The sequence below is a fragment of the Elephantulus edwardii genome, unplaced genomic scaffold (assembly GCF_000299155.1).
Source record: "Elephantulus edwardii isolate Elephantulus edwardi_28Jun2011 unplaced genomic scaffold, EleEdw1.0 scaffold00010, whole genome shotgun sequence".
Taxonomy (NCBI): domain Eukaryota; kingdom Metazoa; phylum Chordata; class Mammalia; order Macroscelidea; family Macroscelididae; genus Elephantulus; species Elephantulus edwardii.
Window position 1 is genome coordinate 18,518,659 of NW_006399760.1, and position 11,996 is coordinate 18,530,654.

General features: G+C 36.5%; 1 protein-coding gene across 1 annotated transcript in view; it reads left to right on the forward strand.

Annotated features, from left to right (window-relative positions):
* Positions 1-11,996, forward strand: part of EPC2 (enhancer of polycomb homolog 2 (Drosophila)) — a 173,300-nt gene that overhangs the window by 97,017 nt on the left and 64,287 nt on the right. The gene's annotated exons all lie outside the window — the stretch shown is intronic.

The window sequence follows — 11,996 nt, forward strand, 5'->3', positions numbered from 1 at the left end:
GATCCTTAAAGTTTGGGACTTTACTCCTAGGTCTGTGATCCAGTGTGAGTTGATTTTTGTGTATGGTGTGAGATGTGGATCCTGTTTCTCTGCAGGTAGGTGTCCTGTTTTGCCAGCACCATTTGTTGAAGACTTTGGTAGTTTATTGGGTTACTAGAAAATAACAAGGAGAGAGGTCCGAACGCAGAGAGGAGGGAAAAGAAGCTCATTCAACATAATTATAAGGGATAATAAAAGGACTTATTTTTGTTTCTTTGACTTTTTAGTAATTACTATTGCATCATCTGAGTCCTTTGTAACACTTTTGGGTTCAGTCCTCTTTTTTAATTATAAAAATTTCCACCGGACAGACCTCACTTCCTTTATCTGTAAAGTGGAGTGGGGAGTAGGGTGCTGTGAACCAGATCTCTGGCCAAATACTAGGATATTAGGAGATGCATGATCTTGGGACCAGAATTTAGGGACTCTTGGTAGAACATTGAGAGCTACTTGGCTCAGAGGCTAAATTGGAACCTTGGAGAGCTCCATGCAGAGCAAGGAATGATGCTTGGATTGATTCTGAACTTTGAGGGGCCTTAGCTTGTCATTAAATGCCTTTGAAGTCTAGGAACCTTAACATGAACTTAAATTTAAAAATTTCAGTATATTTCACAGTAGGCACTAGTGCAGTTTGTCATATTTTTGAGTAAAAAAATGTATTTAGAGCTGTGGTTATCAGTGAGGTTCTGACATCCCTTAGGATCTTGTTAAAATGCAAATTTATGAGTCTCACTACAGACCTTTTGAATCACAAACTCTGAAAGAGCCATATTTTAGCAAGATCATCAGGTGATCCTGAAGGGTACCAGAATTAAGAACATTAGATTCTGGACTATGATGCTACTCAGGTCAAGGAGGTGCTGCTGATTTTTTTTGTCAGCTGGATCTTTTAAAGGATGAAAATTGTTTAAGATCTTAGAAATATATCTTATTCACATTTAAATGAAATCTAGATTCCATTTAACCTAGCTTTAGATAGGTGATAGCATTGTTGCTGGACTTACATTTTTTAGCGCTAGTTTTTAAAAATAATCAACATATTAAATGTGTGCATACAACTCCAGTTTAATGATTAGGACTATTTGTTCTACCATTAAAAGGTGGATTTGAATTATATAACCTATAAATCCTCATAATTGATAATTTCCCTCTCTTGAAATTAAGCTCATCCTCATTACTTTCCTTTCTTTGGTCTGGCTGCTTTTTATAACTGCAAATGTGTGACTCCTAATTTTAGATTTCATTCTGTTCCTCTGACCTATCTATATGCATTGTCTTTGACTGTACAAATCATTCCTAGAGATTTTACATGTTCTCTATCAAACAGATTTGCCCAGATTTAGCCTGAAAATGCAAACCAAGATTCCAGTGAAAATCTTGAGAGATTTCTAACCTTGTTCAGCTGTTCTGTACCATTAGTTTGGGATACATCATAGCAGATCATTAAGTCCACTGGAATTTCAGAGGCAGTTAACCGCACGGGAGGTGTTTGCCCATCTTTCTCCTGCTGAGCAAGCAGCTGGTGGATTAGAGCTGCTTTTCTTTGGATTGCCAGTGCAACTCTTACTACTGCTAGGCAACCAGAGCACCCTGACTTTTTTTCTAGTACAAGATATATTTGCTTTTGCTTTGCTGTATACATTTCCGGATTACTTTGTCATTTTCTCAAATAAAATCTTTAGGGATTTTGTTTAGAATTGCATTCAATCTATAGTTTAATGTTAATAGAATTAACAACAGTGTTTAGGGTTTGAAGTTTCTTTCCTTCATCCGTGAACATGATATATTCTTATCTTTAAATCTCTAGTTGGCAGTGTAATTAAGCCCTAATATTACCTTCATTCCTGTCTCCTCTTCAACTCCTTACTTGCCTACAGCTTGCTTTATATCATCCAGTACATTTTTTGATAAATGAATTAGTTTATTTTTACAAAACATTTTTTTATATTTCTTTGCCTCATGTTTTGTCATCCAGCCAGCCATATGTGAGTGCCATCTGTTTTATTTTCTTTGTTTATAAAAGAAAATGGCAAACCAGTCTTTTCTCAGAACTCACTATTAATAAAGTCTGTGCTAGTATTTAGCGCAATCTTATTCTTATTTTACTTGTTGATTAGACAATGTATCGTACTATTCCTTTTAAAGGAACACTAATAATTTATGTTGTAAGCTATGAAGGTAATAAGGTAAACTGTCAATATCTTGTAATAATTTAGTCATAATTGAAATAAAGCCTTCAGATCAAATAAGGTACTTAGATGTTGAGTTGCTTATAGGAGAGAGACTCTGGGAAAAAAATATTGTGTAGTTAAAGTGATACAGATAGACTCTGCATGAAACCAATTTGGTACATGTTGTTGTTCAGTGCCTTTGAATCTAGCACGACTCATAGCAACCCTATGAACAAAAGATCTGAACTCTGTTCTATAACTATCATCATTTCTCTATAATGTTCGTAGAGTTTCCATAAGCATGTTGTTTAGGAAGTGAATGCCAATCCTGCTGCCAGGCCTGTTTTAGTCAGGGAGCTCCACCAAACACTGTGCATCATGTGTAATGAGTATGGCATTTGGCACAGCATTCAGCATCACAGCAACTCCAGATAATCTCAGTACAGCAAACTGACAGACCACTAACCCATAGTTGGGGTACTACCAGTATGTAATTTAGTGCTAAATTAAAGAATACATTTTATAAGACGTGTGTTTATAGACTATATGTTGAATTTAATATAATGCAAACGCTTCCTTAGAATGCTGGAACTTGACCGAGGGATGCCTTTAGAAGAGTGAAAGAGAAAGGGGACACATTCTCAGTGTAAGAAACAGCCTAAGTGAGTAAAGGCCAGGGAGCCTCAATGAGTGTAATTATTCATAGGGTGATAAAGAAATACCTTAAGTAACAGATGTATGCTGGGAAAGGAGGCACAGTGGTTAAAGGCTTAACTGCTAACTGAAAACTTGATGGTTCGAACCCACCAGCTGCTCCATGAGACAAAGATGTGGTTGGAACAGTTCTGTTTTGATCTATAGGATCACTGTGAGTCAGAATCAGCTAAATTGATTTTTGTTGTAATGGCCTTGATTAGGTTTTTTATTGTTATTAGGTGCCTTTGAATCAGCTCACAGTGACTCTATGAATAATGGATCAAAAGTTGTCAGGGAGCTCTTATGACCTAGTGGCAAGAAGCTGCACTGCAACCCCGAAGGTGCACAGTTCAAATCCATCAACTGCACTGCTGGAGAAGGAGGGGTAGTCTCCTCCTATACCAGTCAGATCCGATTTGATGGTGTATACACACACAGAGTTATGTATTTAGAGCAAAACTCTTTGCCCTATCCTATGCCATTCTCACGTTCTCTGCCACGCTGAGCCCTTGATGGAATCACTGTGTCAGTTCTTTCTCTCTCTCAGTTACCCTCTACTTTTCAAATCATGATCTCTTTTTAAGAACAGGTACCTCCTAACAATTTACCCAAAGTATGGGAGACAAAAGTTTCACCAATCTTTCCTCTAAGGAGTACCTGTGTTGTATTTCTTCCATGACAGATTTATTTGTTCTTTTGGCATTCTGTAGGATATTCCGTGATCTTCTCCAACATCAAAGATAATGATGATTTTTTTTTGGTCTTATTCATTGTCCAACTTTCAGAAGCATAGGAAGTGATTGGAAAGATCATAACTTGTATCAGACTCACTTTATTCTTTTTTTTTTTAACAGACATCCTTAGTCCTTTGCAGCAGATCTTCGCAGTGAAATGTGTTTTTCTGTTTTGTTTTGTGTTTTAATTTCTTGACTTCTGCTTTGGGAGTGTTGATTATGGAGCATAATTAAGTGTTCTTAGATTTCCATTTTTCTCAATGTTAGTCATAATTTGTTACTAATTGAGGAATTATACCTTGGGACTGTTATGCTAAAAATTGGATTGTATTGGGTAATACTCTTTGTCTTCCCTACTCTCCTCCCCGAGTAATCCTCATTGTTGGGGCCATGTCTGTGAGTCACTAAAGAATAAACAAAGCTCTTGCTTCTGTGGGGCCCGTAGCAGCACCGTGGCGGCTGGGCTATGGACTCTTTATCTGCTTTATACTTTGGGGGAATAAGGGGCTGTGCTGTTCTCACTACCTCTGGCCCTTTCAGAGAAACACTCCTTGCATTGTTCCTCAGTGCCCTGTTTTCTCCTCCTCAGACACTGTGCCGTCCCCAGAATCTCTTTACATGTTTGATCCTGATGTTACAGTCACTGTGCCAATCTATCTTATTGAAGATCTTTCTCTCGTTCTCTGACCATCCACCTTATAAAGATCAAAGATTCCATAACCAACCTATGAATATGTTCATCATGCAGTTTCCTGATTTGTTTTGCACACTTGGTAAACATCTTTTAATTGGAAAATAGCTTTTTGTGATTTTTGGTTCTGTAAAATAGTTTATTTCTTCTGAATTCTGTTTCTTCTTTTTGTTAGATGACTATACCTATGTAAGGGGAGGTCTGATGGCCTGGTGGTAAGAAGCTGCGCTGTAATCCCAAAGGCACATGGTTCAAATTCACTAGCTACTCCATAGGAGAAGAATGGGCAGTCTCCTCCCATGGGATTTACTGCCTCTGAAATCCCACTGGAGGGTCAGCTAAGAGTTAGTTCCAGTTTGATGACACACAACAAAACAACAATGCCTATTCAACTCAAACTCATTGCTGTCAAGTTGAACCTCTGGTTTTTAGAGACTGAAAATCACACAGGAGGAGATGACTTATCTTTCTCCAGCAAAGCACCTGATGGATTTAAACTACTTGCCTTTGGATTGGCAGTGCAATTGCAACTCCTCACCCACTAGGCCACCAGAACTCCAAATTAATATCTAAGCCTGATTTTTTTTTAATCCATTATTACACATTTTCTCTTTTCCTTTTCTTGCCCACCCTACAATGCACCCCTTGTTCTAGATTGTTCTCATATATAATGCATAATCACATATTCCTTACGGACAGTTCTTCTCGTTTGTTCTAATGCAGTGTTCATTATCTGTACTCTTTTCCCCATTCCCCAAACCCCTCATAGTTGCCCTAATTTTTAAAAGCAGTGTTATGCTGTGTTTGTCCTTCTGTGACTGAGATATTTCACTTAATATAATCAAAACAACTTGTCTCCCCTGTGTTGTGTAATGTTATACTGTTTCATTGTTTAGTGTGGGTGTACCAAAGTTTTTCTGTCCATTCGCTTGTTGATGGACACGTGGGTTGCTTCCATCTCTTTGCTGTTGTGATACACAGCAATGAACATAGATGTGCATACATCTGTTTGAACTGTGGCTCTGGCTCTTTAGGGTATATTCCCAGTATTGGAATTGTTGAGTCAAATGGTATTTCCATTTCTGATTTTTTGAGAAAGTGCCAGACCACCTTTCATGGTAGTTATACCATTTTACATTCCCATCAGCAGTGAATAAGAGTTCCAGTCTCTCCACACCTTCCCAGCGTTTGTCATTTGCTGCTCTGTTGAACTTTGCTATTGTTGCTGGGGTTGGATGATATCTCATAGTTGTTTTGATTTGCATTTCTCTGATAGCTGGTGATTTGAACACCTCTTCATGTGTTTCTCTTCTTTGGTGAAGTGTTTATTCGTATCTTGTGTCCATTCTGTGATTGGGTTGTTTACCATTTTCTTGTTGCGGTGAAGGGATATTCTATAAATTTTAGATTTAAGTGCCCTATCATAAATGTAAGCCTTTTAAATAGTCATATGTGTATGTGGCCAAGGAAATGACACTCTAAAGACTGAAAGGGATCTTGAAGAGTAATTTTTATTAGAAGTATTGTTTGCATAACAAGTTAATTTTAGAAAGACTATTTTCTAAGGAACCTTGATGATATACTAAGTAATGTGAGACTATTAACTGAAAGATAGTGATTCAAAGGCATCAGGTGCTCTGTGAATAAAAGATGGGCAGTCTTCTCCCACAAAGGTTTATAACCTGAAAAACTCAGTCAAGGTCATTATCAGTCAGCGCCAACTTGATTGCAGCAGGTCCGTATTCTCTAAACTATAACCACTTAATTGAAAAACAAGTTGTATGTTCAAACAGGAGATGATACCCACTTTTCCTACCTAAATAGAAGCTACTGCTTCTCTGTGTTAATGGCCACTTGAAGGCCACTTACAAGTAATTTTCTGATGTATTTTCCATCCCTTACATTTTCATTCTCATAAGTCCCTTCTTATTTTTCTCTTTTGCCATTAACTTCACCACAGGAAGTCATTTGCAGACATACATCCTTATTAATTTGTACCTTAATTCTGTTGATCATCTACATCAATAAATTGTCAGCCCTACTGTCTACATCTTCACACTCATGAGTGGAAAAGAGTTTATTTAATTTGGTATACTGCCTATGGAGTAACAAACTATTTCTAAGTTGTTTAGGGTTTTTTTAAGTAGGAAAATTAAATACCAATAATCTTTATAAGAAGCATTCTGTTTGTAACTTAAGAGAATCTCTTCATTTACCTATGTGTGTATATATATATATATATGTATATCTTAAAATTAATTTCCCCTCAGCAGTTTTTAGTATCATTTTCTTTTCTTTAAGTACTGTGCAGGAGTATACAAGTATGACTAAAGTAATGTTTGCTTGTAAGGGATTTATCTTATTTTGGCTGGTGGAAAAGATGATCAATATAAATATGAAGTAAGAGGTACAGATAGAACACTATTAAAGGAGTTTAGAGGGAATGAATCTGTAATGATTTAATGGCAATTGAATCTATATTGATACTCTTGTATAGTTCTTGAATGAAAAGAAGATAGTAGCAATAGAATATTTATAGTTGTAGTGAAAGTTTTTACCCTGGTTCTGATTTAGCACATTGTCATTGTCACATCTCCTATAAATTCTCACTGTTAATTTTTCTAAACTATTTCCCAGCTTTTCTTGCCCCTTCCCCTGCCTCACAAGCAGGGGTGCTGGCTTTTGTAAGAATAGAATAAGAAGATAGAGCAGATAGGAGATGGAGAAACGAGAGGTGAGTAAGATTATTTAGGTGTGTGAAAGATGATCATGTAAAACTTATGCCTTGCCCTTGAACTTCTGATAAATTGTTAACCTAGAAATTCTGTAGAGTGAGTTAACTCGGGATTTTTTAAGTGTCTCTCTGTTTCTAAGAATTGTCTTCCATTTGTATAAGCTGCTTGTTTTAGTAACTTTGTTTTTAGCCTGTGAACGAAAGGCAGATCAGTATATTGTCGTTTTTGTGTACCTACAATTGTAGCATCCTTTGTAGAAGGACAAATCCATTTAAGAAATCAATTATGTAATTACTCAGTATCATTCAGTTTGATAAAGATTTGATTGACTTTGTAACGACTGAATTACTTATAATCAATCACATAATAAAAACTCAAGTTGCAATACTTAAGGATGCTTTGGGCAGAATATGAAATGAACCAGGAAGCATTAAAAGAAGAAAGAAGGAATATACAATCACTATACCAGAAGGAATTAGCTGACACAGAAGAATTTCATGAAAGAACGTATAAGCGAGATCCTGTGGTGATGAAGGAAGAAGTTAAGGTTGCTCTGAAAGAATTGGCAAGAAAGCAAGGCCCCAACAATTGGTGAAATACCAATTGACATATTTCAACAAACTGACGCTGCCCTGATGTGGACACTCAAGTTGGGCCAAGAAATCTGGAGGACAAGCACCTGGCCAACTGACTGTGAGAGATCTCTATTTGTTCCTTTTCCAAAGAAAGGTGTTACAATAGATTATGGAAATTATCAAACAATATCATTAATATCATATGCAAGCAAGATTCTGCTGAAGATTATCCAAAAACTACTGGAGCAGCACATCAACAGAGAACTGGCAGAAGGGCAGGCTGGGTTTAGAAGAGGCTGTGGTACTAGAGATATTTATTGCAGCTAATGTTATATGGATCTTGGCTGAAAGCAGGGAGTACCAGAGGAATGTCTGTGCTTCATTGACTGTGCAAAGGCGTTTGACGAGTGTTTGAATCACAACAAACTGGCTAACTCTGGGAAGAATGGGGATCCCAGAACACTTGATTGTGCTTATGCGAAACCTATACTTGGACCAGGAGGCAGTCATCAGAACAGAGCAAGGAAACACTGCATGGTTCAAAATCAGGAAAGTTATATGCTAGGGTTGTGTCCTATCTCCATACCTTTTAGATCTGTATGCAGAACAGATCATCTGGGAGGCTGGGCTCTCTGAGGAGGAGTGTGCAGGATTGGAGGAAGACTCATCCACAACCTTCATTATGCAAATGACACAACCCTGCTTGCTGAAACTGACAAGGACATGAAATACTTGCTGCAGAAAGTCAAGGACTGCAGCCTTCAATACAAATTGAAGCTCAAAATCAAGAAAAAGATTCTTACCACTGGGCTGATTGGCAGCATCATGGTAAATAGTGAAGAGATGGAGATTGTTAACAATTTTAGTTTGCTTGGCACCACAGTCAACACTCTTGGTACTAGCAGCCAGGAAATCAAAAGACAAATTGCATTGGGGAATTCTGCTGTCAGGGACCTCCCCAGAGTACTGAAGAGCAGTGATTTCATTCTGGAGACTAAGGTGCACCTGATCCTGGCCATCGTCTTCACAATTACTTGCTATATATATCAGAAAGCTGGACGATGACTAGGGATGATAGAAAAAAAGAATTGATGCCTTTGAGCTGTGGTGTTGGAGAAGAGTATTGAATATACTGTGGACTGCCAAGAGAACAAACAAGTTTGTTCTAGAGAAAGTGAAACCAGGCTGCTCCTTGGAGGCATAGATTCTGAAGCTCCATCTACCATACTCAAGGCATGTTGCAAGAAGGGACCAGTCCTTGGAGAGGGACAGCAAGAAAGGAAGACCCTTGATGAAATGGATTGATTCATTGCCTGGGACCATGATGGTATATGTGTCAGAGACAATAAGGTTGGCACAGGATCGAGCAGGGTTCAGAGCTGTTGTACATAGGGTCACTATGAGTCATAAGCACATAATAACAAAATAACATATAAAAATAAGGAAACAATGTACTTTATTTTCATTTATGTTTTAAGTGAATCATACTTTAAAAAATCTGTGTGATTAGTTCCTGTGGATGACTCCTTTATTATTTTATTGTATAGTATGTCATACAAATTAAATGCCGTTTTAAAAATTTCAACTTTAAAAGTGAAAATTAATTGGAAGATAAAATACCTTCCTCACAGAGTGCTTTTGAAAATGAAATTACTATATATATCCAAGACACAAAGAAATGGTCCAGAAAACCAATGAACCATAGGATACACATACCTTTTAGTATTAACCCAGAACCAGATGAACTAGATGGTGCTTGTTTACTACTATGTAATCAATTCTGATTGGGTTCAAAACAGAAGGTCCTGAACAGGATGGGAAAAAATTGTAGAACAAAATAAAAAATGTTTAAAAGTCCAGACCTACTACTCTGATAGAGACAGACTGGTAGAACTTCCTAAGATGTGGCTTTTAGACACCATTTCAAACTGAACCACTCACTCCTCAAGACTACCTCTCAGTGAAATAAAGACAAGGGGTTGCTGTGTTCAACCCAAGGGTGAATGGTTCTAATCCAGCAGCTGCTCTGTAGGAGAAAGATGATGGTCTCCTCTCGTGTGATTTACAGCTTCTGCAAAGCCACTGAATGGTTAGCTATGAGTTCTGCCTTGAAAGCAGTGAGTTGAGTTGATAGAAAAAGTGAATAGTAATTCCTATTGAGGTGCATACTACTTAGAGGTTATTACAACTAATATCACAAAACAAAATGTAAATGTTGAATGAGAAACTGATTTGCTCCGTAAGAATTCACTCAAACCACACACACATGAAAAAATTGTTGGTATGTATAATGAACTCTTTGAACTGAATAAGCAATGTCTACCCATAGTAGGTATTCTATGTTTATATATGTTGGCTAAACTATTGGTTTGAGGTTTTGTTCTAATATAGTATTATAATTTTTTTAGTCATCTAGAGTTAAGATTTTTGAGATAGTCATTTATAAATGTATTTTTTGCCTTAAATATTTAAAATTCATAATTCTGTATAGTGTACAGCTGATTTTACTAAAATCGTACAGATATACTCAGCTCATACTGTATTTTGGCCTACCTTTGAGAATGTCTTGCTAAATCTGAGTATGCCAGGACATTGGAATGAGTATGTATATTCATATCTCCTTCAGTAGAGAGGCAACCTTTAGATATTCATTCTGTTGATAATTGCTATCTTTTTTATTACCTGGCACCAGATCTTACCATGTAATTTAAAACATAATTTGCAGTATTATTTATTTTCTCCTTTGATATTTTAACAATATTTTTAAAGGGTCAGAGAGGAAATTGTATTTTCTCTGTCACCTTAATGCCTGTTTAACCAGTTTTTTGTGTATATTTACAGAAATATTCTGTGTATTCGTGTGTGTGTGTGTGTATACCTTTGCCTTAAAAAATAAATGAATGAATGAATGGCAAACAAAACCCGCAAGTCTAAATACATTATGTCCACTGATCTACACTTTAGCTTTCAACATTTAATGTTCTTCGGGGTCAGCTTCATTACATACCTTTATACAGAGACAGAGATTGATGTCATTCTTTTTTAGGGCTTCTATTTAGGTGTAAATTATCATTTCTTTAAATGTTCATTCATACATTGAATAATTTTTTTAACTTAAACAGTTTCTTAAAACTACATTAATCTTTATCTCTATGTAAGAATAGAAATGTATTTGTCCTGCAGAAAAAAATTCCGAGAGTTAAAATTTGGCACATAAAAGAGCACGCATTAAATGTTTCTTTGTATTGTTGTTGTTAAAATGCACACAGCAAAACATTCAACATCAGTTCTGCACTTTCTTCAAGTACTGTTTAGTGACAGTAATGACATTCTTTGAATTGTACAATCATTGTCTTCCTTTTCTGAGTTGTTTCTTCTCCATTAACAAGTTCTTTGCCCCTTAAGGTTCCTATGTCAGTTTGATCCCATATAGATTATGACAGAACATTTAACTTTAATTAATCTAATTCTCCGTTAATAATCTCTTCCTCCCAGTGTTTGTAAGGACTTCTTTCCCCTGTTCATTCTGAAACAGTCTATTATTGGAGTTTTACCTTGGTTGGCCTGGTGGGTGAAAACCAATCTCATTATCATATTTACATTTATTTAATGATAAATGAACTTAAGTATTTTATAAATGTGTAAAAGTCATTAGTATTTCTTTTCTATTAAAATACATCTTTTGTTAGCTTTTCTGTTGAAACACTGGGATTTTTTGTTCCTTATTTAGTTATAAGAAAATTGGTCCTTTGTTTATAGATTAATACCCCCCCCCTTCTGGGTCTTCTGACTTTATTAAATTTTCCATATAGAATTTTTAATTTGTATATAGGTCATATTAGTCTACTTTTTCCCCCCTGTTTTGGGCATGTTGCCAAGAGGGGCTGTTCATTGGAGAGGGACATGATGCTGGGAAGGGTGGAGGGTCGATGAAGAAGAGGAAGACCCTCATCCAGGTGGATTGATGTGATGACTGCCTTAGTGGGCTCTTGTGTGTCAGGAAGTGTGAGGATGGCACAGGACAGGTAAGGGTTCAGAAATGTTGTTCATAGGGTCTCTCTGAGTTGTACTCAACTCGACACCACATACAACAACGACATACATGTTTTTGCACCTGAATTGTAATAGTTTGGGTGCTTTAATTTTTTATATGTGATTTTATTGCATATATAATTTATTAGTATTAAAAGTGAAGCAGCAGTCTAGTTGTTTTTGGATGTCTAATTTCAAGCCATCAAACCCTACCCAACCATTTTTATAATGGGATTGAAAATGCTCTTTTCATCATTATTATGTATTTGTATTTATATCTGAAATCTTGATTTTGGACCATATATTCTCATTGCATTGTGGTA